The sequence below is a fragment of the Saimiri boliviensis genome, chromosome 14, assembly GCF_048565385.1.
Source record: "Saimiri boliviensis isolate mSaiBol1 chromosome 14, mSaiBol1.pri, whole genome shotgun sequence".
Taxonomy (NCBI): Eukaryota; Metazoa; Chordata; class Mammalia; order Primates; family Cebidae; genus Saimiri; species Saimiri boliviensis.
Genome location: NC_133462.1, coordinates 14,473,733 through 14,498,794, shown reverse-complemented (window position 1 = coordinate 14,498,794; position 25,062 = coordinate 14,473,733). Strand labels below are relative to the sequence as shown.

Sequence of the window (25,062 nt, the reverse complement as noted above, 5' to 3'; positions counted from 1 at the left end):
GGCATCTGTATACCTATCAGCATCATCAAAAAATCAGCCCGAGTCTCCCTTTATTTGCATAAGGTCCTATAATGAGATGGGAATATGTACCCTAGTGTTGCCCCTTCCATGTGACATTTCTTGTAGGGGTAAAGGAGAAGTTGGGGTAGTCAGGAGTTTTGGAGATGGTGGAACTGATGGCAGAGTTGGAGGGGACCCTGAACAAAGGAAACTGGAAGGACTGGGGCACATAGGTGCCACCTCTAACAGCTCCTCAAAAACTTGGTCTTCTGACATAGGGGAACTGCTCTGCAAAGACTTGCCTGATATGATTGTTAAGAGGGCTGAGTCAGGCCAGGCACATTGGCTCATGCCTGTAATCCCAGCACTTTGGGAGGCTGAGGTGGGCAGTTCACCTGAGGTCAGGAGTTTGAGACCAGCCTGGCCAATATGGTGAAACTCCATCTCTACTAAAAATACAAAAATTATCTTGATGGTGGTGTGCAGTGTGGGTCCCCTCTACTTGGGAGGCTGAGGCAGGAGAATTTCTTGAACCTGGGTGGTGGAGGTTGCAGGGAGCCAAGATCGCACCACTGCACTCTAAGCTGTTGACAGAGCAAGACTCCATCTCAAAAAAAAAAAAAAAAAAAAAAAAAGAAAGAAAGAAAAAAAAAAGGTCTGAGTCAATTGTGCAATGCTTGCAAAGGTCTGGGTTATCTCACAGGGCAAAGAAAGCCTGTGCATAGGGGATCTCAGACCATTTGACCTCCTGTCTACAGAAGAGATCTAATTGTTGGATAAGATTAAAGTCAAGGCTTCCTTCAGCTGGGCAGGTCTGTTCATGCTCAATATGATAAGAAGGTTATGCCCTTGTGCAAATGATAATCAGTCACTCATTTTTTAAAATTTGGGCTCAAAGGAGTACAAAATGCAATTCAGAGGGTTACAGGCTGAAGATGGCTCGCTACCCATCCTAGAAAAGAGACAAGAGAAGAGGTGTTCCTGTGTCCTTGTTCTTTTCAATTTGATCAAGGGTGGAGGGGAAAACAGTGGGGGCGTTCCCCCAACTGTTCTCCCTCCTTGTTCCCTGGGTCCCAGCACAGTGTGTGCCACCCCGTGGTTGCAGGCATGACCCTCAAACATGGTCCCAGAGGACCTAATCAGTGGAGATAGTCATGCTTACCCATATGACCTTGGTCCTCTGCCTGGTGATTGCCCTTTGACCTCTTAGACCTGTGTGACCTGCATGGATCCTTGATGGGACGTGTCTCAGAAAAGATTATGTAACAGTTGCATTGAAGCAAGACAACTTACTGGAGGGAGAATACTGGGCTGAGCCGTATATTTTGTTATTATGGACCAGACTAGAGAATTTATTCTTAGGTGGTGGTTCTGGTTAACTTCCAAACATAAAATCCCCTTTCTATTTAGATGCCATTCTAATTGTAGGCACAATAGGTTTATCAAAAGATGTGTGTTAAATGGTGGTTTTCCTGTATTGAATTTAAAAATTGGTTTTAGAGTTCATTTTTTTCTTTGATGTTGAAAGTAGAGTTCTCCTCTTCACAGAGCGGGGCTTAAGGTTTGGTCTCTAGCAGAGGGTTGTAAAAGGGAGAAGAACTGAAAAGCAAGAGGCTTTTGGCAAAGGACAGACTAGGTTCCCCATTCAGAGGATTACCATTTCACTAGATGGCACTGTAAGCCTTGAAATACCAGGCAGTAACTTTTCCTTCTTATGCTTTCTAAATAAAGGACAGACAGGGAAGCCTAACATGTGGTATGCTGTCAGCACAGCATACCTGCTAGCAGGAGAAAGTTAATTCACCTCATAGAGGGACTATCCTTATTGGGTTCTTGTTGGAACCCAATAAGAACACAGTTCTCATGTGGGAGAGGGTGGGCTGTGGCTTTAGACAGTCCTCATGGGACTCTGATCTGCCACTTGTGTTTTCATTACCCTAGTTCAGTGACTGTGTCTTCCCATGCCTCAGTTCCCTCTCCATAAAATAAGCTAAATGGCAAATGTTCAGTGGCTTTTCATTTGTGTCTCAATGTAAGTTAAATTGTTTACTGTCAACTGACCTAATGCTTGGCACAGAGAAGGTGTTTCCAAAAAGAGCATTATTTATTATTTGCCTCCATGAGAGGGCACCTGTGGGCCTGATTCCTTACGGTCAAGTTGCTGCCAAAAGCATCTTCTTTCTTTGGTTTCTTCCCCTGGGAACACTGAACTTTTTGTGGAGTCTCCTAAACTTTCAAGGGCAGTTGGCTGGTGACCTAAGAAACTTGCCCACCTGTCCTGTCCACTCTGATTCTCAGGTGAAAAACAAGTCTCTGTCCTTGCCTATAGGAGGTTGTGATGGCTGAGCCTCAGCTGGTGAGCAGCTCCAGGAGCCACAGCTCTAGGACAGCTGGTAAATACTTGCTGTTAGTCAACCCTGCCCAGGAGACCCAATCCAGCCCTGACACAGGGTTTCCAGAGTCACTGGAGTCAGGATCCTGGGGACAGGGTCCTGGGGTTGAGTCTTCCAGGAGTGAGCTTCTTTGTGAGGATCCCCGGGGGCCCTCAGTCCAGGCCCTGACTGAGTCCTCCTGGGTCTTTTTCACAGTCAGGTCCATGGGGAGGGCACCGGGTGCTTGGCTGAGACTGATCTTCTCCTGCTGAGTCCCCCTCATTAGACTGTCTTTTCTCATGAGTGTCTGCAGGGTCTGGATACAGGAAGGGACATTCTGATCTTTTGATGTTTGCCTCCCTGTGTGTGTCCTGTACTAAATGCCCATCCCATAATAAGATATAATGTAGAGGGGGACACAGGCACAGTCCAGGCCTAACGATCCTGTGTGTGTGAAGTAGAACTGACCCCTGACACCCAGACGTTATGAGGAATCACTCGTATACACAGAATCGTCCAATTACTTCTTCACTTGGAAGATACAGCTGGATGACTTGTAGTATGTAGGATCCTGAGTCATTCCGGGTGACATCCTAGATCCCACTTGAGCCTAGGGGTTTGAGACTAGCCTGGGAAACACAGACCATATTTCTATTAAAAAACTGAAAAAGCTAGGAGTGGTGGCATAGCTGGAGTCCCAGCTACACAGGAGGCTGAGGGAGGGGGATCACTTGAGCCTGAGAGGTTGAGGCTGCAGTGAGCTATGATTGTGCCACTGCACTCCATTCTAGGTGTCAGAGTGAGACCCTGTCTCAAAAAGGAAAGTTACTAAAAGAATAATGGCTAAAACTGAATGAATATACAAAGTTGGTAAAAGAAAGTGAATGGAAAAACTCTAAAAGCTTAAATAAAATCTGAAAATTTGACCTTGTGATTAAAACTAAGATTAGATGGATTTGCTTATAAGGCTTTGTTAAAATTAGCTTTAGCGTTAAGAATATACAAAGGAGAGGCAAAAATATTTGAATAAGATTTGTGTGTAGTAGTAATAGAAAATAGTAAAATTTTTTGTTTATATTTTGAGAAAAAAAAATAGGAAAGAGACAGGTTCAGTACCCCTCATGGTTTTTTTATTAGGTCTTATCAGAAAACTGAGTCTCTACCTAAAAAAAACATTTCTCAAAGAATACAAGCGTTTTTTCTTAAAAATTTGAAATGATTATTTTGGGAAATGAATGACTATTATTGTGCAGTGACCTCAGACCCTATTTTGAACAAGTGTCTTAAACTTTTGATATTTGAGAAAATTTCTCATGTCAAGGTTTCCAATTTTGAAATCAGTCTTTTTGATCTCACACTAACTTTTTGACTATTAGGACCCCTGGAAGTTCAAGAAAGACACATTATACCCATTTGGTACGTTAAGAATCGTCAAATACAAAATATTTACCTTTCTTTGGTTTATATTTGTATAAATATGTAATTAGCATGTGTTTAAAATTTTACAAAATTTATAAAATTCTGACATCTTACTATATGTTATCAATAATATTCGATTGTGTTGTCATATTTCTGTATGCCACAGAAATAATCTATTTTCCTTCACAATTGAATCTTTAAGCATGAGTATTCTTTGACTTTTTTTTTTTTGTCTACTGACGATTATTGTTTCATTTTGATTCTTCTCATGAAACTGTTTAAGTACAGTGTAAAATTTTTATCGGCTTTAAAGAAATTTGTTAGAATGGACTCTTAAAAGTACTCTTAGATTTTTTTTTTTTTTTTTTTTTTTTTTTTTGGCCAAGGAAATGTGTACCTTGGTGAGTCACTCACTTCATGATTCAACAGATATTTTCCTTTTTTTCCCTTTTTCACCCCCTCCACTCAGTGCTGTGTGCTCTGGTCTGACCAAGTTGTTAGTTTTGGTAAAAGAAAGAGGACCAGGAGGGCAGGCTGAGAAAGTCAGAGACCGACAGTCATGGATAGAGGCAGATGGGGCTGTCATTGCCCAAAGCCATCGACTCCGAGTGCATTTTATGACTTTTTCTGGATTTGGAATCTCCTCCTCCGTGTGACCATCTAGAAACTCACCCTCCTGTGTTGAACAATGAGAACACATGGACACGGAGAGGGGAGCATCACACACTGGGGTCTGCTGTAGGGGAGAGCTAGGGGAGGGACAGTGGGGAGTGGGGAGGTAGAGGAGGGATAACACAGGGAGAAATGCCAGATCTAGGTAATGAGGGGATGGAGGCAGCAAATCACTTTGCCATGTATGTACCTATGCAACAATCCTGCATGATCTGCAGTTGTACCCCAGAACCTAAAGTACAATAATTTTAAAAAGACTCACCCTCCTCCTTTCTTCTCATGACAACTTCTGTTCCTAGTGCACCCCTTTATGGCCAAAGAATGGCCATCCAAATAGTTGACGATTGAGTGAAAATGAATTTTTCTGAGACTCTTAACCCTGCCCTGCTTTATCCCAAAAGAGACAGGTTTACAAAAGCCAGTTTTTATGCCAACCCGTGCAGTTGTGAGTGTGGTGTTAAGGAGCAGGGACATAAGTGAAGGGTGAGACAGAAGACAAAATGCTGGCTGTTTGCCAAATTGTGAAAGTAGAGGAGGCAAAAATCATCTGGAAGCTGGATGTCATTCAGGGGACCTTAAATTTTAGGGTGTCCTTTTTTCAGATGAAGTGTTGGATGAGGCGAAATTATGGAGTTGAGTTACACTGGGTACACCACCTGTCTGCCTCCATTTTTTTTAATCTGTAAAAATGGTGTTGGTGACAGTCAAATGATTTGTGAGGACTGTAGCTAGCTGGGAAGGTCTTAGGGGCAGTGCATGGTGCAAAGTGAGTGCTGCATCTGTGTGAGATATTATAATTATGGGAATAGACAAAGGTGTCACCCTGAGCATCCTGTGTGGGGAGATATTTTTTCAGCCAGAGTCCTGGCAGGCCTGCTGGAGAGAAACATGGTGAAAGGGGTAGGTTAATTTCCAGGAGTGAAATGATTGTGGAGGAGTAACCAGGAGCAAGATTCTGTGAAAATATCTTCACTTAACAGCTGGAATACACAGAATCGTTGTGGCTTCTGTAACAAATATCACCTGGATGTCTAAGAATGTATCCTAGAGTCAGCTAGCTTGGATGTAAGCTAAGCCTAGAAATGGGCTTCAGAGCTGCCTTGCACATAGTATTCTAGGATACAGGTTGGAATATGTAACATTTAATATGAATGGCACTATTTTGTAGTCTCTATGCTCTCAGGTGAGAGTGTGAGAGAAAATTAAAGCGTTAGCATTAATCTCAGTAGCCACTATTTTGGGCTTTTATTCATAGGTTATAACGTCTTCCTGATCAGATTTTTTTTTTTTTTGAGATGGAGGGTGGGAAGATGATTCTCAGGGGATGACAGGGGGAGCAGGGACAAGTCATCTTAATTTCTCTCTCCCAGAAGACCAGAACCAGAATCCTGAGTTTAGGGCAGAGCACCACATCCTTCTGATATCCCTGAGTATCATGAGTGCTCATCATTTCATGCTGCCTCTGCCTCCACTTATTAAAGTGTAAGTTTAGCTGCCTCATAGCAGAGGCAGGGCTGAGTCACAATGACAGTTTCCAATAAAATACCCAGTCCAAATGGCTGTAGTTGGTGGCCAGAGATAAAATCTTAGCGATCTCTCTCCTGTTTGGTGTGCTCAGCTCCCCTCTCTCCGGCTGTTTGCTTTAAACTGACAGTTCTGACATTTGCCGTCAAATTTAAAGTGACCACCTCTCAGTCACGGCATGATCTCCTGGCCCCAGTGTTTAATGCTTTAATCCCACCCATCAAAGCCCCCTGCTGGAAACCTGTCAGATAACACCCTGGACCCACTAAAGCCATAGGTCTACAGGTCTCTTCTCTCTTCCCTGCCTCGGCTTTCTGACCTCTGTGTCTGTCGTGTCCAGAGGTACTGTGTGCTCTTCAGTGTCTGCTAGGTCAGTAGTGATAACTTTCCCCTTCACATTATGTTTGTATCACTGACCCTTTGCCTGCCATCTGGGACCTAACATTGAGGAGGCCCCATGGGAACTCTGCAGGTTCACCCCGACGGAGCTTCCTCATGGACGAAGGAGGACAAACGTTCTGTTTGAAAGAGGGGGTCAGGGGGCTCTTTGCTTCGGGTCAACAAAGGCCCTGAGCTTTTACAGCCCTTCATATTTATTTTATATTTTATTTTATTTATTTTGAGACAGAGTCTTGTACTGTTGCCCAGGCTGGAGTGTAGTGGCAGGATCTCAGCTCACTGCAACCTCCACCTCCCAGATTCAAGGAATTCTCCTGTCTCACGCTCCGAAGCAGTTGGGATTACAGGCACCTGCCACCATGCTCAGCTAAATTTTTGTGTGTGTATTTTTAATAGAGATGGGGTTTTATTATGTTGGCCAGGCTTGTTTCAAACTCTTGATCTCATGATCTACCCACTTCTGTCTCCCAAAGTGCTGGCATTACAGGCATCAGCCTTCATATTTATTATGTAAAGTGAATAGGGAGGAGGGGGTGACTGTCACTCAGCTACTTGATTTATCACAGGGACTGCTTTGCTTGTTCAACAGGTTCCAGATGTTCCGGTAGATGTCCTCCAGGAGCACAGATGACCTCAAGGAGCACGGGACCTGGGACGTGACTGCCCTCGACATTCCTTCTGGTGGCAGACGCAGCTGGTAAGTTTCCTGACATCCTGCTTTCGTCAGGACAGTTTGCTCTTTACTCACGTAGCCTCCAGAGATATATTGACTTGGTCACGTCCCACATTCTTGGGGTCTCCAGCATGTCCCCCTTTCATTCTTTGTATTAATTGAATAAAGGTAATTCTTGGCTGGGCAGCTTTCAGTTACTGGTTGGTGGTCCACCTGATTTTGCAGAACAAAAAACAGAGACGTAATAGCATTATTCCTATAATGATAAAAGAAACATTGAGATTATGTTTGAGATAAGTCCCAGGGTTAAGGCTCTCCAAACCCTGCTGGAATTTTGTCCAGGATTCTAAAGAAGGCATTTGCTTATTCAAGTCAAGAATTTTGTTTTGTAAATCACTGAAATCGAAAGCAACATTGGAGTAAGAGCTCCTTGTTATGAGCCTTTGCAAGTTTCCGCGGATATTCACTGTGGTAGTATTCCAGATTGGTCACAGAAATACGAGTGTGGTTAAAATGGCAGCACAATTGCGGCTGCAACTGCGAACTTCGTACTTGTTCTCCTTTCTACGAAACAGTCGTCTTCAGCGTTGCTGCTTCTGTTTGTAACGTGGAGGATCCATGAGGGGTCGGCTGTACGTGTCCAATTTTCTACATGTCGGACTCTTTGAATTGAACTTGGTAGTGCTACTGAGGACACTATGACAGAGGTTATTACTGTGGCCAGGGAGACGATAGCAAAAATTATCATGCCTAAGGCTCTACGAGCACGCTGAGTGAGCTGGGTAAGAAGTTTCACAAAAGGTAAAGCAGGGGTAGCAGCCCATGGTTCAGACAAATTGACAGGAATCCATAATCCAGGAATACGACTTAGAATTAATAGGGTGGATATGTTGTGTGTTTGACTAGTACTATGATTAAGGCAATGATACAGCTGACAAGAGACACAAGTCAGTTGGGTGATGATTACCTGGAGCTGACCCTTCTTAGCTGCTAGAAAAACCTAAGGAATGGAAACACTGTAAATTGAGTAATGTTTCTAACAAAAGGTGATACTGAAACTGTGTTGAACAGAATTACTATTATTGGATAGTGTTCTGACCCAAATGCTACCATTCATAAATGGGAGTGCTGCTTTCCATATCGACTCCTGAATTGAGGCTCTTCCCTCGATAATGCCACCAAGATAAGACTGGGCTAAAGCCGGTGCCATGTGAAGCAAGTTGTGTGGGAGATTGGGATGAACCCCAGTTTGGTGTGAAGAAGAGGTGCTGAAGGTCCAGTGCCAACAACGTTGATGCCAAGAGGTTTGATTTCCATCTTTCCCATCTAAATGGCCACAAGGACCCCAGTCAGCAATGTCTCCTATTAACGTGGATTGTCTGGCCAGCGGGCCAAGACACTGGGTCTGAGGAGGAGGGTGAGAATTTTCAAAGGGAGTCCATGTCACATGATCAATAGAATTTGGGCGATGAGACAGGGAGCAATTAGTAAACACACCAGTAATATTAATAGAGCTGAGGCCTAATAGATACAAAGTTTTCCCCTGGTGACTTAACCATGCCTGAGATTGGACTGCAGGACAGCTGTGGTTGAGCAATGTATCCATGGTGATATAAAAAGAGAATCCTTCTCAAGGGGCAGTGTAGTCGATGCTATTGTTCTGGGAGTTTAATTGTTCTGTGTCTCGGGGAGTCAGCAGTCCTGGAGCCCACATTCCTTGAGCGTGAGATATTTCAGGAGAAATGTCACTCCAGAGTACCAGTCCCACTCCTGGGGGGTTGGGAACATATGCCCAGTATGCTTTTGCCTCCACACAGGGAAAACATATAGCACAGAACACTACGCCAGCACTGCCAGGAACATGGTGTCAGAGGTTTTTATTCCAGCAATTTCTCAGCTTCCCGCATGGTTTTCTTGATCTGTCCCTTTTAAGGGTTTGGTTATCATTGTGACTCTGCTTGGCCCTCGTTCTGTTTTTGCATTCAGATCCGTTTGCTCATGGCTCATGCTGGAGGGACTGCCCCTGTGGTTGGCCACCATGATCCCTCCAGTCTCCTGTTCCATGGTCGCACACACACCATTTGCCCATCTCCTGTAAAAACAAGCACACCCTCGTCCCCACGTCAGCAAATCCACCGGGCCTTACCATCATCCTTTTTCCGGGGATTTCCATAATACTTCTGGGTAAACTTGCCTCTTTTTCTCTAATACTTGCCAATGTCTCTCTGCCGGAATCTTACCATCCATACCAGAAGTCAAAAAAATTTAAAGCAAACAAGGCTATGTATAATTTTGTTTAAGGTGGTAACTGGTCTCCTATTCCCTCTTTTTTGTTTTTTCAACATTCATTTTTGTGTTTGATGTGCCTGCTCAATAATCCCTTGTTGTTGGGGAATGTATGGAATTCCTGTTTTGTGTTTGATTGCCCACAATTGTAAAAAAGGTTTGAAAAGCATGACTGACATAAGCAGGTTCATTGTCAGTTTTGAATTGTTTAGGGGGCCCCATGTGGGCAAGTGATGACAGGCAGTGATGTCAGACATGACCAGCTGTTTCTCCTGTTTGACATGTGGCATGTAACATACGAGAGTAGGTATCTGCAGTTTACAGGAACATAGCTGAGCTTGCCGAAGGCTGCTACATGTGCAACATCTGTCTGCCACATTTCATCTGGAGCTCAGCCTCATGGGTTACATCCTTCCTTGGGTGTAACACCAGGGATATGTTGGCAGGTGGGACAGACTTGTGCAATGCCTCGAGTCTGGTTGCGAGATAGAGGAAACATGCGGGTGAGGGCAGAGGTGTTTTGGTGTAGTCATGCATGGGAAGTTTGGGCCTGCTGAAATACACAACCAATTCGCTTATCTGCTTTCTCCTCACCTAGAGATAGTGGCCCAGGAAGTTGTGTGTGTGATCAGATATGAGACATATGAAAAGGAGCTGCACGAGAGTGAATAACTTGTTGAAGTCTTAGGAATAAGTGAAGCAGTTCTGGCTCTAGGGTGCTTTTAATAGTGGCAGTCTCAGTATGACTGGCTACAGTTACGACATAGGCCAAATCACAGAAAATGTTGATAGGGGATAAAGCTGTAAGCTGCAGAACCTGAATAACTGCCAATGATTCTGAATGTTGGGCTGAAACTCCAGGGGTCTTGATTGAGTATGTTTAGGTCCATAAATACCTGCACAGCCTTTAGAAGAGCTGCCAGTAAAATAAGTCTGTCTACCTGGAATAGGCTTGTGATGAGCAGTGACAGGGAGAATGAAAGGGTGGACTTTGTAAAATTGCAAAATCTTATCTGTAGGATGATGGTTACCTCTAACTCGTACAAAATCCCCAAGGGTGATTTGCGACGTAGTAGATATTTGCCAGGCTACCCTGCAGTTGGGAATCCAAGGGAACAGTAACTGTATCAGGGTCATATCCTGTAAGCATTTTTGATATATGTCTGCCCATTGTTTTAAGTTATGTGATTAAAGAAAGGTAGGCCAGGCACAGTGGCTCATGCTTATAATCCCAGCACTTTGGGAGGCTGAGGCGGGTAGATCACCTGAGGTCAGAAGTTCATAGCCCAGGCTGTCTAATAGGGTGAAACCCTGTTTCTACTTAAAAAAAAAAATACAAAAATTAGCTGGGTGTGGTGGCACACACCTGTAGTCCCAGCTACTCAGGGACTGAGGCAGGAGAATCGCTTGCACCTGGAGGCAGCAGTTGCAGTCAGTCAAGATTGTGCCACTGCACTCCAGCCTGGGCAACAAAGTGAGACTCCGTCTCAAAAAAAAAAAAAGAGAGAGAGAGAGAGAGAAACTTGCAAAGACTTTACTGTCTGATTGGATAGACAAAGCCATTCTATTACCATTATAGTTTTGTCTATGAACAGTCCTAAAAGTCCTGTTGGAGAATGGGGAGTGGGAAGAATACACCAAAGCAGAGGCTTTTGTGTGTGGAGTCGGGAGACATGTCGTTCCTGAAGCAATTGTTTTAGAAGCTGCATGTCAGCTTCTGCCTCCTCAGTAAGTTCTTGGGCAGAATCTAGAAGAATCTCCTTGGAGTGTTTGATAGAAGTGTTTGAGTTGATAAGTAGCAATACCTAGTATCAGTTGCAGCGAATTAATATCCCCAGTAATTGCTGGATATCATTGAGAGTTTGTAATCTGTCTCTGTGAAGACCTACCTTTTGAGGCCAGACACTTCTTTCAATAACAGTAGTTCCTAAGTACTGATATGGGGAGGTTGTTGGCACCCTTTCAGGAGCGATTTTGAGGTTCCATTTAGCCAAGCCTTGTTTTATTCCTCGAAATAGCTGTGTAGTACTTGATTTGTAGGAGCGGCCAAAAGAGTATCATCCATGTAATGAATGATGTAGCCGGTGGGAAACATGCTCCGAGGCTCCTTCAATGCTTTTCTTACCAAATGCTGGCATAAGGTAGGACTGTTGAGCATGCCCTGGATAAAGCTTTCCACTGATAGTGAGAGACAGGCTCTCTTTGATTAATAGGAGACACAGAGGATGCAAATCGAGGCTTGTCCGTCTCATGTAATGGTATAGCAAAACGACAACCTTTGAGATGTATGAGCACGGGAGGCCAATCTCCTGGAATGGCTGTTGGGATGGTAAACCTTGCTGCGATGCACCCATTGGTTTCTTCTGTGCATTAAGAGGTCTTAAGTCATGTAGCTGTCACCATTTTCCTTGATTTTCTTCAGAATCACAAATACTGGTGAATTCCAAGGGCTCACCCTTCTAGATGTCCTGCATTAAATTATTCTTTTACTGGCTGATGAAGCTGAGTCAGTTTTTCCTGTGATAGGGGCCATTGATCCACCCATACAGGTTTATCAGTCAGCCACTCTAACGGCAAAACGGTGGGTTGAGGAGAAGAATCAATGGCCCCCATTAGAAATCCTGAAAGCCCAGCCCTGTTCTATTTGTTTGGCCAGTTATAGATACTGGGTCAGGGCTTCCCTGCAGGGACTTTGCTACGCCTTTCCTACTCTGATAACTCTTTTTCAACATTTTAAATCCTGGGTTATCAATTTTCTCATTTGTAAGCCTCATGTCCCATGCTGTAAGTAAGTCTCAGCCCCAAAAATTAACAGCTATATTTGCAAAGTTTAAAAAGCTAATGATTGCCCATCTGGACCAAGGCAAGGTAAAATTTCAGTACTCTGCTGAACACGTTGAGCCATTCCTATTCCCACTAAGGATGTGGAGGTTAATTTCAAGGTCCAAGGTGGGGGCCAATTATTTTTAGATACTGCTGATGGATCCGCCCCTGTGTCCATAAGCCCATAGAACTTGTTTCCTTTAATTTGCACTACACAGGTGGGCTGATTAGAAGCTATGGGTTGGGATAGGTAAACGTCCCATGTAATTCTCCTCCCAAATCTTTGATTTTCTTGTATCTCCTTTTGTGGAGAAGGGTGTGACTTGCAGGGAATAAGCAATAGCTGAGCAATATATTCCCCCAGTTCAGAAACCCAGAGATCCTGTGACATTACAATTACGTGAATTTCTCCTTCATAGTCAGAGTCAACAGCTTGGGGACAAGAGTAATGCCTTCCTTGTAAGTTAAGATGGCTTTTACCCAAGATTAATCCCATATATCCTGTTGGCAAAAGTCCCCAAATACTAGTGGGAATTTTGGTGAGTTTGTCTTCTCCAACTAACGTGACTCGTTCTCTAACTCGGAGATGTCATCCTGCATTTCTGGGTGTTCCTGGGGAGAGGGAATGAACGTTCCTGTAGGGACCCACCCCTGAGGTGGGGTTTCGGTCTGGATGGGGAATGCCCTCATTGTTGGAGGGGACCCGGGTCCAGGTACCCCTCTCATTTCCCAACAGGATAGTGCCATTCTGATGAAAATTTGAGCGGCATTGATTAGCACAGTGGTTTCCTTTATTACAGCAAGGGCAAATTCCTGGCATTTTTTTCATTTGCGGGGTGTGGGTATCGACTTACAAGATTCCTTTTGCCCATTAGTCTGACAACAGTCTTTTTTTTTTATTAAAAAAAATTTTTTTAATATACTTTAAGTTCTGGGGTACATGTGCAGCATGTGCAGGTTTGTTACACAGGTATACACGTGCCTTGGTGGTTTGCAGCCGGGTGGGGAGGAATAGCATCAGGAGAAATACCTAATGATATGACATTCCTTTTTAGAAGCCTGAATTTTTCCACAGTTGTAACATTTGCCCACATTAGGGCTTGATCCTTGGCCTTTTTTTAGATTTGTTTACTGCTACGCTAGCCATGAATTGAGCCAAAACCATAGAACCATGGGACTCCGTTCCTACGTCCTGGCAGGCTTTGAGAAACTTTGCCAAGTTTTGTGTGCACTTTACCCGTGCCAGTGCACGTTTACTATCTGCATTTGCATTTTCAAAGGCTAAAGACAGAGTAAGCATTTCTGCGGCAGTGGTCTGAGGAATCTGGAGCCCCACTGCTTCCTGGAGTCGTGTGACAACATTCATAGGTTCCTGCCATCCTTGCACAACATGTAGGAAAGATTGCACTGAGACCCATTCCTCTGGGACGGTGGCCCAGGCACGTTTGGCAGCTAAGGCACACCGATGGTAAGCAGCGTCTGGGAGTGCCAATTGCTGCACCAAATCTGAATGAGGACCACTGCCCAATAGCATATCCTCTGTAATGTGTCCATGTGACCGGCGGCACGATTCTGTCTAGCCTGGTCTGCACACATTTCTTGTCAATTTAGATTCCATGTCAAATATGCACTAGCAGACAAGCACGTATGAGATAAATGCTTTATATCAAAGGGTAGGAGGCACACAGCTCCAGATACAGAGTCTAGCAATCCTAAAATAAATGGGCTCCGTACTCCATTATAAACCACGCGAGCTTTTAATTCTTTTAATCGCTAAAATTCTACTGGAGTGTGTTCATGAGCTAGTTGTTGTGGATTGTTTGGATCGGGCCTCAGGTGGTAGGAAATGCACAAGGTCCTGAGGGCTCCCTGGCTATAGCTGCAGTGCCCAGAACTTTTTGTATTGGAGCCTCTGTTTCTGCTACTAAAAGAAGTGGCACAGACCCGCTCTCCCTCTCTCTCCTGTTTGTGACTTTCAGTGGGCGCTGATGGTGAGACAGAGGCTCTTTCAGTTTTTGAGAGTCAGAGCCTGACTCCTGCTGTCCAATTGCATAAGAAGGAGATAGCGGCAGAAGGACAGTGAGGACCAAACTCCACGCAGAGAAAACAGAGGGATCTACTTTAAGACCTTTTTGATGAGCCCGTTTCAACTCTTCTCCTACCCGGTCCCAATTTTCCACACCAAGGGTGCCTGTCTGCGGAAACCATGGGTTATGTGTAGTGTGTAATGACTTCCTGTAGAAGCTTAGTTAGGGTGTGAGAACTGACCTGAGCACCAGATTTTTTAAATAAAACTTTAAGCAACTGCATATAATGTTGCTCCTTAATAGACAAATTCTGCCCCATGTTACCCTGATTCAGAAACTTTTATATCCGCTGAAGTAATATAAAATTCCCAGGGTTCCTTTTCCATCGGGTGAGTTTCACTACCCTCACTACCTCTGCTCCAGCAGACCTTCTTCATGCAGGTCCCTGTTCAGGCACCTTGCTGGAGTCATCTCATGAATGAACAGGGACAAGTTCGGAATTGAAGACAAAGACGAAAGGTTCTGTTTGAAAGAAGGGTCAGGGTGCTCTTCGCTTCTGGTGAACAAAGGCCCTGAGCTTTTACGGCCCTTCATATTTATTAAGTAAAGTGAAGAAGGAGGAGGGGGTGATTGTCGTTCAGCTGCTTGATTTATCACAGGGACGGCTTTGCTTATTCAACAGGTCCCAGATGTTCAGGTAGATAATAACCTCCAGGAGCACAGATGACCTCAAGGAGCACGGGACCTGGGACGTGACTGCCCTTGACATTCCTTCTGGTGGCAGACGCAGTTGGTCAGTGTCCTGACATCCTTCTTTCATCAGGACAGTTTTCTGTTTGCTCATATAGCCTCCAGAGGTATACTGAGTTGGTCACGTCCCACAGTCTTGAAGTCTCCAGCAGAGCTTTTATCTTGGGACCCCTGTTGCTGCTGGGGACAGGAACTACCAGCTAATTTGATGAAGAAACTGAAGAGTTTCATTTAAAACAGTGGGTCACATGATGTATTCCTGGGCTTGAGCTGCTGTTGCGAACACTGTAGCCTGGGTGATTTAATAATAGAAATCTATTTCTCACAGTTCTGAAAGCTGGGAAGTTGAAGGTCAAGTTTCCAGCTGATTCAGTCCTGGTGAGAGCCCCCTTGCAGATGCCTGCTTTCTTGCCATATCTGCACGTTGGAGTTTGGGAAGGGTTGGAAAGACAGAGGAAGAGAGAAAGACCATTTTCTTGTGCCTTTCTCTTTTTAGAAGGGCATGGATTCAATCATGAAGCCCACATTTTTAAGACCTAGTCTTACTATACTTACCTCCCAAAGGCTTTCCCTTCAAATTTCTTCACATGAAGGATGAGGGTTCCACCAATTTTGGGGAGACATATTCAGTCTTGAGCAGGGGAGGTGGGAGTTGCTTTCCTTCCTGATCGTGGGGCCTGGTCTTTTCTGGTGAGATGGCTTCACACTCATGGTTTTACCTTAGGCTGCAGCCCCAGAGAGCCTGTGTCCTTCTCTCCTCTCCTGCCCATTCCTGGGTTTTCCTTAATGTGTCACTTTCTTCCTGTGGCCCCACCTCCTCCCATTCCAGGCAGCTGCCCCTAGGTCACTGCCCCATTCACCTTGTCTCCCCTCTCTGGCGTCTGCCATTTCTTCTGAGCCCTGAGCCCTGAGCCCTGAGCCCTGGGAGGGAGGAAGAGTGGAGCTGGGTTGAGTGCTGTCCAAGGTGCTACTCTGTCTGGACAGCTTGACAGTGAGAAACCTTGATGTGTGACCAAGGAGGCCACGGTTGGAAAAAGCTGTTTCTTGGAGGTTCCTAAATCACAGTGGGGGTGGGTGGGGCTGGACCCACTCTGGAACCCTGCTGTGTGTTAGGAACCAACTCATTCAACTCTGTTTCTGTCTGTAGCTCTTTCTCTGGTGTGATCCCAACGCCTTATGGTCAGAGCTGTGTGTGGATACCTAATGGGGGTTATTCATGGGCTCACACAGAGTATCCAGAGGACAGGCTTTCTGACCTCTCCTTCCTCAACCCCACAACAAGATCTGGATCGTTGCCTGGGACAGATAAAGTTAGAATCTTTGGGGATAGTGTGTATCCTCAAGACTCTTGCCTCAGTGCTGAGGTCTGTGCCCCCAACTTAACTCTCTGTCCCGTTGCGAATACATTTATATTGTGCATCTGCAGTTGGCTGTGCCGTCTTGTGTTCCTAAATCCTTGAATCTCTGTGGATAAGGCCCTGAAGAAAGTACTTATAAGTATAGGAGGGTTATCTCATGACGGCGAGTTTGTTTTACATAGTAGTGTTTTTTCACCAAAGGCTATTCAAAAAATTGTGGTACAGGGTATATATACAAACTTACACGTTTATGTATGTAAGCTGTAAACATATTTTATACATTTAATACATATTTATAAGCTATATCAATGAATGTACGCATATTTTACATAACGCACCATTTTAACCACTTTCAATTGTGCAATCAGATGGAATTAATGACATTCGCCATGTTAAATAACCATCACTACTATTTTTTGTAGAAAATTCTCATCACTCCTAGCAGAAATTCTGTATCTTTTAAATAAATACTCCCTATTCTTTCTACCCTAGACCTTGATGATCTCTAGTCTACTCTCTCTCTGAATGTGTTTATCCTTGACGTTTCATGTGAATACAGTCATACACATCTGTGTCACTTTGTTTCTGGCATACTTCATGAGAATAATGTTTCTGAAGTTCACACATGTTCCAGCAGGTGTCTGAGCTGCATTCCTCTTTATGGCTGATTAGCATTCTGTTGTGTGTATCACAGTGTTTTTGTTTGTCTTCATGTGTTGATGGACACTTAAGTTGTTTCCATATTTTATCTGTTGTGACTAATGCTGCAATCAGCATCCCCATTTGAGTACCTGTTTGAGTCTCTGCATTCATTTCTCTGTGTATATGCCTGGGAATATATGTTGGTTCCTATGAGAATTCTCTGATTAGCTTTCTGAGGACCAGTACAACTGTTTCTCATAGCGCCATTCCTTTTTATATTCCCATCAGCGATGCATGAGCATTTCAAATTCTACATAAGCCTTCCACCTGTTACTTAACATTTTAAAAAATGATAGCCACAGTTGTGTGATATGGTATCTCATTGTGGCTTTGTCTTTGCATTTCCCTAGTAACTAATGATGTTGAGTGTCTTTTCATGTCGTTATAAACAATTTGTATATCTTTTTTGAAGAAATGGCTATTTGAGTCCTTTGCCCATTTTGGGTGGTTTTTCATTTTTATATTGAGTTATGGCTATTCTTTCTATATTGTGGACATAAAACCCTTACATATGTGATTTGCAAATTATTTCTCCCATTCTGCGTCTGGTCTTTTTCTTGATCATTTGCCTTGATGCACAGAATTCTTACATCTTGATAAAGCCAGTATATCTGTTTTTCCTTGGTATGTCATGCTTTTGTGTCATATCTAAGAATCCATTGCACATTTGAGGTCATCAAGATTTGCCCCATGTCTGTTTATAAGATTTTGATTTTTGTTTATAGCTCTTATATTTAACTCAATAATCTGTTTTTAGATAATTGCTTGATATGGTGGGAAGTAAAGTTTCCTAATTCATTGATTGTAATGTGCTTATTGAGATTTTTCTGCAGCATTATTTGAAAAGATTGTTCTTCCTTCATTAAATTATCTTGACACCCTTGTCAAAGAGCAATTGACCATGAGTGTGAGGGTTTATTTCTGGACGTTAAATTTTATCGCATTGATCCCGACGTGTAGTCTTACACCAGCAGCACACTGTTTTCATAATTGTATTGTTTTAGATGATTTCAAATAAGAAAATGAAAGTTCTTAAATATATCCTCGCAAGATTATTTTGCCTATTCAAAGATGCTTTTGTGAAAAGCTGTTGTTCACAACTGGGGAAGCCTTTTTTGTTTCTTCTCTGGGAAGTGGAATTTGGTTGTATAGAGACCTTTTTAGGAACTTAATCTAATTAGGTAAATAATCCCCACTTTCTTTTTTTTTTTTTTTTTTTTGAGACGGAGTTTCGCCCTTGTTACCCAGGCTGGAGGGCAATGGCGCGATCTCGGCTCACCGCAACCTCCGCCTCCTGGGTTCAGGCAATTCTCCTGCCTCAGCCTCCTGAGTAGCTGGGATTACAGGCACGTGCCACCATGCCCAGCTAATTTTTTGCACTTTTAGTAGAGACGGGGTTTCACCATGTTGACCAGGATGGTCTCGATCTCTCGACCTCGTGATCCACCCGCCTCGGCCTCCCAAAGTGCTGGGATTACAGGCTTGAGCCACCGCGCCCGGCCTAATCCCCACTTTCTTAATCGAGGTGCTGGAAGCACGTGCCCATGTGGGGAGGGACAGTGAGCTCCATGATGAGGGCCACAGATGACATTGTTTTGGGACACAATGTTGTTGCGGGAGCCGTATGTATTTCTGCTTCTTTATTTTTTTGTACAGCTCTCATCTCTGTTGGACGTAGTAGATGTTAACATCTTTGTTAATCCTCTGAGGTCTTGGTCTTAGCAGACCTGTCAGCTGGAGCTTGAGGAGGTGCCTGGCAAAGCAGTGACCCGCATGGGGAGGAGGATATCTCAGCAGGGGGAAAGCAGCTGGGACCCAGAGAAACCAGGAAGGTCTGACGCTTAGAAGCTAGGGTGCAGCATGTGGGTGTCCTCCGAAGGAAATGGACCACTCTGGTACCCATTGCGATAGACTGGAACAAGATAAGAGGCCTTGGGTATCCCATATCCTCTCTCAGCTCCCCAGCTAAAGATTTGGGTCCTGGTCGGGTGCTGTTTTGCCGCAGGGGCAAGGTAGACAAGAATGGCTGCTTATCAGCCTGAGTCCACGTCATCCTCTCAGGTGTTGTCACTGCAGAGGGAGAATTTCGTTCAGAGGCCCAGCCTGGGAACATGGGAGGGACCACCCCATACTTTTAAAATTATTAAAAAAAAACAGTATCGGTAAATGTCATGCATGTTTTATTCTTCTAGAATCATCGCTGATGTCATATTTTACAATGCATCTCTTAGGTGAATGCTGAGAACCATCTACACAGTGTACATTTTAAGGTGACTCCCCTATAATTTCAGCTTTCATATGTTCCTATAAAAACCATCTTCTCTCTGAACACACAAGCTATATCTCTGTGTTCATCTCTCCTGTGTTAAAAAAGAAAATACTTTGGCTGAATTAAATTTAAAGGAGTTTAATTGAGCAGTGAATGACTCACGAATCAGGCAGCCCCCGAATCACAGCAGATTCAGTGACTAGAAGTGCCTCATGGTCAGAAGAAATTTATAGACAAAAAAAAGTAAAGTGATGTGCCGACATCGGAATTAAGGTACAGAAACAGCTGGATTAGTTACAGCTCAGTGTTTCCCTTGTCTGAACACGATTTGGACAGTCAGCAGCGTATTACTTGTTGAAGTTTGTCTGCTGAGGTTGGCTGAGGCTTGGCAGTTGTTACAGGTGCATACACCTAAGTAGGTGTTTAATCTTGTCTACCTATTAAATGAGGGTGCAGTTCATCTACAAGGACTCACATAGAGAAGTACAGAGTCCTTCTCAGGCCATATTTAGTTTTCTTTAACAGTTCATCCCATTGGGTCGTTTTCTCCATTTTGAGAGATTGACCACAACTTTAGTCCTTGATATCACTGTCACCATCATAAATTTACATACTTGATCTTGAAGCCCACTGGGAGAACAGTAGAACAGTGAGATTTTCAAAGGTAGGAAGAAGGGCTAAGTAGAAGTTGCCTCCTAATGCCGGAACTTTCTGTTTACAGGAGAAAAACAAAACCTGGTCTGTTCTGGTGTAATATCCGTGTATTTCTTTAAAGTCTTACTTAGATGATGTGGTGTTTAGCGTGAGCAACTCCATTGTGTTAGGTTTGCTCTATCAGGGTTTAGTGCATGAGCTCAGTCCAATACAATGGCCTCCCATCATTTTGTTTTTAAAATTTCTCCTTTTGGGTCAGGTTCTCACTTAGGCGAGAGTGTGACCAAAACGTACGGTCTGAGGCCCACTCTCAGTTACCATCACTTGGGGATTCTGGTCTCAACGTGTCATTCATAGGTTGTAGTGTCCTCATGATTGCACCTTTCTTTCAACTTGGGTCATTCTGGTTGAAGAGGAACCATTTGACATTCTAGAGATGACTGCATGCAAACATTTAACAGCTTTGAGGAAATACAGTGCACCAGGGAGACTGTTACGATGACTTTCAGGAGGATGATACCAAGAATGTAGAGTGTGGTTTTCCCGCAGGGTCCCCATAAACCAAATCACTTAAAATTAAAGACATCAAAGAATAGGCTAGGTAAAGAGCTTACTCACTTAACTAAGCAAGCTTTTTGTTCATCTTCTACAACTAAATTTCTGTAATACCTGGTGTTTTCTTCATAGGCCAGAAGTGCCAGCAGCTGCACAGATACTTTTCTGTTTAGCCAATTCCCTTATTTAGCATAACTTTCACATGAGAATTTCAAACCTGTTGTGTAACCATAGCCTTTACAGTAGAATCTGCTATAGAGCTTATTATGAAAGACACATTTCTAATTATTGCTTAATTTATTTCAAACCACATAAAAAGTTCATAACAAATGATGCCCTTCCATTATAGAAAAGTGAAGGCCTCCTGGCAATGTTTCAGACTCATAATGTAGGTTAAGAGGAGTGAATTAATGTTCTGATTCTGACTGGGTATGAGGCAACGTACATACCATTAAAGTTTCTCACCTACATTGGGCCTTCATCTTTTACCTATCAAAACATCAGGTTATCTGTGTATAAGGCTGGCTGCAAAATCCTTCACAAATAAAAGTGTACCCCGTAAGTGCACACAACAGACCTGCTTTTCATTTCTGTTGTTTATAGAGGCCCAAACAAGAAAAAATATTCAAAGAGAAAAGTCTCATGATGGTAGAAGTCTTGATCCGTGATCTTGGAAAAGCTGTTTACATCAAGGATACCAGCTTCTTCAGGGGAGAGACTTCCCTGGTTAGCTTTCCTTTAAGGGTTCCAATGGGTGTACATTTCCAAGTGTGTGGAGGGGCTCTTCACAGTTGACATACGATGAACCCAAAGTTCAGGGTTCCAACATTTTGCTGCAACCCAGATGGCAAGGACAGTCTTTCTCTGATCTTCTTAGAAGATTCAATCCTTAGGTTCTAGATTGTGTAAAAGTTGATTATATTTAGTGAACCATAGAAAACTTTCTTTACCTGGTGAAAATACACTGTAACATAATAACTTAGTGTGGTAACATGAGCCTCCTTGCATGGGAGAACTTTTATACAACCAGAGCGAGAAAACATGCATTGAAAATAACAATTCAATGAAATCTCATTTAACAATGTTTAAATGGAGCACCAGGTGACCAGGAGTACCTGAAGCTTTGATTGTTTTCTCAGGAACATGGGGCCAAACCTTGGTTATAAACTCTTTAAGCAATTTATGTCACCACAGCAATATATTCCATTGGAATATTTTTCATTTCCATGATGAGTTATGGAATTCAGAATTTGTAATGATAAAAGCTTTAAGGACTTAGGAAGGACAAGGTGGCCATCCTGGTTCTCCATGAATCCATGCTTAGTTAATATTAGACTTATATCCTCTTGAATCCCAGTCTTTCTTCAAATTATGTGCATAGCAGTGATAACTGATGGGTTATCATAGGTAATTTGACTTAGACCATGGAGTTCATTCAAATCGTATATCTAAGTAATTTTAGTATTAGCTGATGTAGCATGAGTGCTGACCGGTAAGGTCGGAGATGAACTAAATCATGGGAAGTTGAAGCTGTCCTTCTGTGCTGAGTCAGCTCCTCAGTGGGGGGGCGGGTCACGAGATCAGATGACCCAGTTCATCAGTCTGGGTGGTGCCAGCTGATCCATGAAGTGCCGGATCCACATCATATCTCAGACACTGATGTTAGGAGCAGTTCAGTGAGGGTCAGAATCTTGTAGCCTCCAACAGCATGACCCTTAAACTATAATTTCTAATCTTGTGGCTAATTTGTTAGTCCTACAAAGGCAGTCTAGTTCCCAGTCAAGAAGGAGGTTTGTTTTGGGAACGGGCTGTTATCGTTTTTATTTTAAACTATACAAAACAAATGTGTGTTGTGGGTGATGTTTATGAAAGTTACCTGTGTTAGCACATGTATTTATTGCAGCACTGTTCACAGCAGCAAATACTTGGAACCAACCCAAATGCCCATCAATAATAGACTGGATAAAGAAAATGTGGTCCAGTGAAATCAGAAGGATCCTTGTAAGTAAAAGTGAGAGGCAGGAGGCTTAGGGTGAGAAAGATGCAGCCTGAGAGACTCCACTGGCCATCACTGGCTGCGAACATGCATCATAAAGCAAAGTTACAACTAATTTAGTTATGCATCTAATTGACTTTTATTTGCAAGGCATTGAAGTTTATTTGCAAGGCAGCTCCGCCTGGGGCAAAACAATACCAGAACGGTGGGTGAATTTCTAATGACAGCATTATCCTGCCAAGTGAAGGAGGCAGGCATAAACAAGAACAAATTAAGAGGGGTGAAAGTTTCATCATGAGGAAGAGTCTTGTTCTGACATATTTGAAAAAGCTGTCCACAGTGTGAAGTTGTCAACTCTTGTCCTAGTCTGCAGTTTGAGGGTCTCTCGTCTTGGTGTGTTGAACATTTCAGTGAAGTCTCTAAGTGGTTCACACCTCAGACATGAGGGTTATCTCTTGAAATTTACATTGAGTTGTCCACCTCCGGCTTATTGGGCTTCAGGAACAGAGCAGCTCTTGTTAGTAATTCCATGGGAGAGCGTTGGATTGAAGTAGCTAGAAGACTTCACGGACCAGTTCAGTCTACAGGTGGGTAATAAAAACTTAATGAGCAGAGCTGCAATCTCATCACAGGTGCACTACAGTCTTTCTTTTCAACCTACTTTTTCCCCCTCTATAGGAATCTCTATTTTTACCATAGATAATTCCCAGTACGACAAATTTGTTTGCAAATAAGTTAAGTCTCATCAAACTTGGCCTGATTCTTCAAATAAGTGCAGCCAGAGTGGTGATGAACCATGCAGGGTCTTTTTAAAGTTTGCTTTGCTAGTAGTTTTTATAAGGAATCTCAGATTAAACTATATATAAAAAAAAAAAAACTCTTTTGAGACTATAACAGAAAACCAAGGCTGACTTCAGAATTTGCCTGCAGTACCTGTGATTTCATTCTGTGTATATTCTCAAATATAACATCCCAGTCAAAGCCTTGGTCATATAACCAGTTGTTTCAAATGTGTCCTGTTATAGAAAGGGCAGATTCTTACTGAATTTGTGCAAATAACTGTGTTACCATATTACCAAATGGCTGTAGACTATAGATTGCTTAAAAGAGAAAAAAGTCATAAATCTGGAAAACAAAACATTTAAAGAATCGGCAAATTTCCAAATAAAAAATCATTAAAAATCCTCATTATTATTTAGTCCAATGAAATTGATTTTTTTCCTGCTTCTTCTTGGTTGGCAATTTCATGAAAATATGAGCCTGTTAAAATTCTAAAAGTTCTTAGAATGTCCCGAGGTATGATCTTAAAGTTATCAGAAACTTATATTCAAGAGTACTTGTCAGAGTCTTTTTTATAAATGTTTTTGAAGAAGCAACTTTTGACTGTAGCTGATTGCAAATGCTTTGAGAAAAACTCAAAACATCTGTTGGTGAATGACCAAGACTGAAAATGACTATGGTTAGAAACCTGATTAGAGTTCATTATGAAAAGACATGGCTCACATAGAAAGTTAGTTACTACTGAAGCATATGACATTATGACTGATAATAGATTTCTATGACTCATAATTTTGGAACACTCAGTAACACACCCATAAATATAAATTAGAGATAGTGTAGCATCACGTATTACTTATCATTTGACAACGCTTTCCATATAATTTAACATATCAAATGAGGTGGCTTTTCCATTAGGTTCTGTTTCTCAAATGGATTAGTTTTTGTGTAACCCATTAATGAGTAGGGCCAACAACGTATAGGTTTATGTATGTTGAAAGGTTCCCTAGGTGATTCCAATATTCCTAGCTAAAAATTATTGATTGAGGTCTAAATTCTACCTATGAGAACTGGGGTTCTCTATTCTAGTTACATGTTAGTAGCATCTCAGAAGACTTAAAAATTACCAATGCCTGGGTCCCACTCTATAATCCATTTGATTTAATGGTCATTAAATCAGAATTTATGGATGTGGCTAGGGCATCCACTTATAAAAATGTTTCCCAGTGATTCCAATGTGTAGCTATATTTCAGAATTCTCTGATTTCTTGTGGCATTCATTTCTTTCTTTCTTCCTCTCCTTTTTTTTTTTTTTTTGAAGCAGAGTCTTGCTTGCTCTGTTGCCCATGCTGGAGTACAGTGGCACGATCTCAGTTCACTGCAACCTCTGCCTCCTGGGCTCACCTGATTCTCCTGCCTCAGCCTCCTGAGTAGCTGGGATTATATGCACCCACCACCACACTCAGCTAATTTTTATATTTTTAGTAGATATGGCATTCACCATGTTGCCTAGGCTGGTCGCGATCTCCTGACACCAGATAATCTGCCTGCCTCAGCCTCCCAAAGTGCTGGGATTTCAGGCGTGAGCCACCGCGCTTGGCCTCATTTCTTTGTATTACAGTATTAATGATTCTTTTCAGGTCTTATCTCCTGTCTTAGGCTTTATGTTTCCTGGGGTAGGGACCTTGCCTTCTTCATTTCTGTATCTTTCATAAACACATGAATTGGTCATCAGGGAAAAAGTCTCCATCACAGATACGTTGTGTCCTGAATCTTGGGTTCCCACATTAATGCTAGAGTCTTTGT

The 25,062-nt window shown here is 42.9% G+C and overlaps 1 long non-coding RNA gene across 11 annotated transcripts in view; it reads left to right on the top strand.

Moving 5' to 3' along the window:
• LOC120362736 (uncharacterized) overlaps window positions 1-25,062 on the top strand; it is a 403,841-nt gene that overhangs the window by 345,361 nt on the left and 33,418 nt on the right. For all 11 annotated transcript variants that reach the window (XR_012513671.1, XR_012513666.1, XR_012513670.1 and 8 more), the window contains one exon: window positions 6,976-7,083. This is a non-coding gene — a long non-coding RNA (uncharacterized LOC120362736). The remainder of the gene's footprint in view (window positions 1-6,975; window positions 7,084-25,062) is intronic.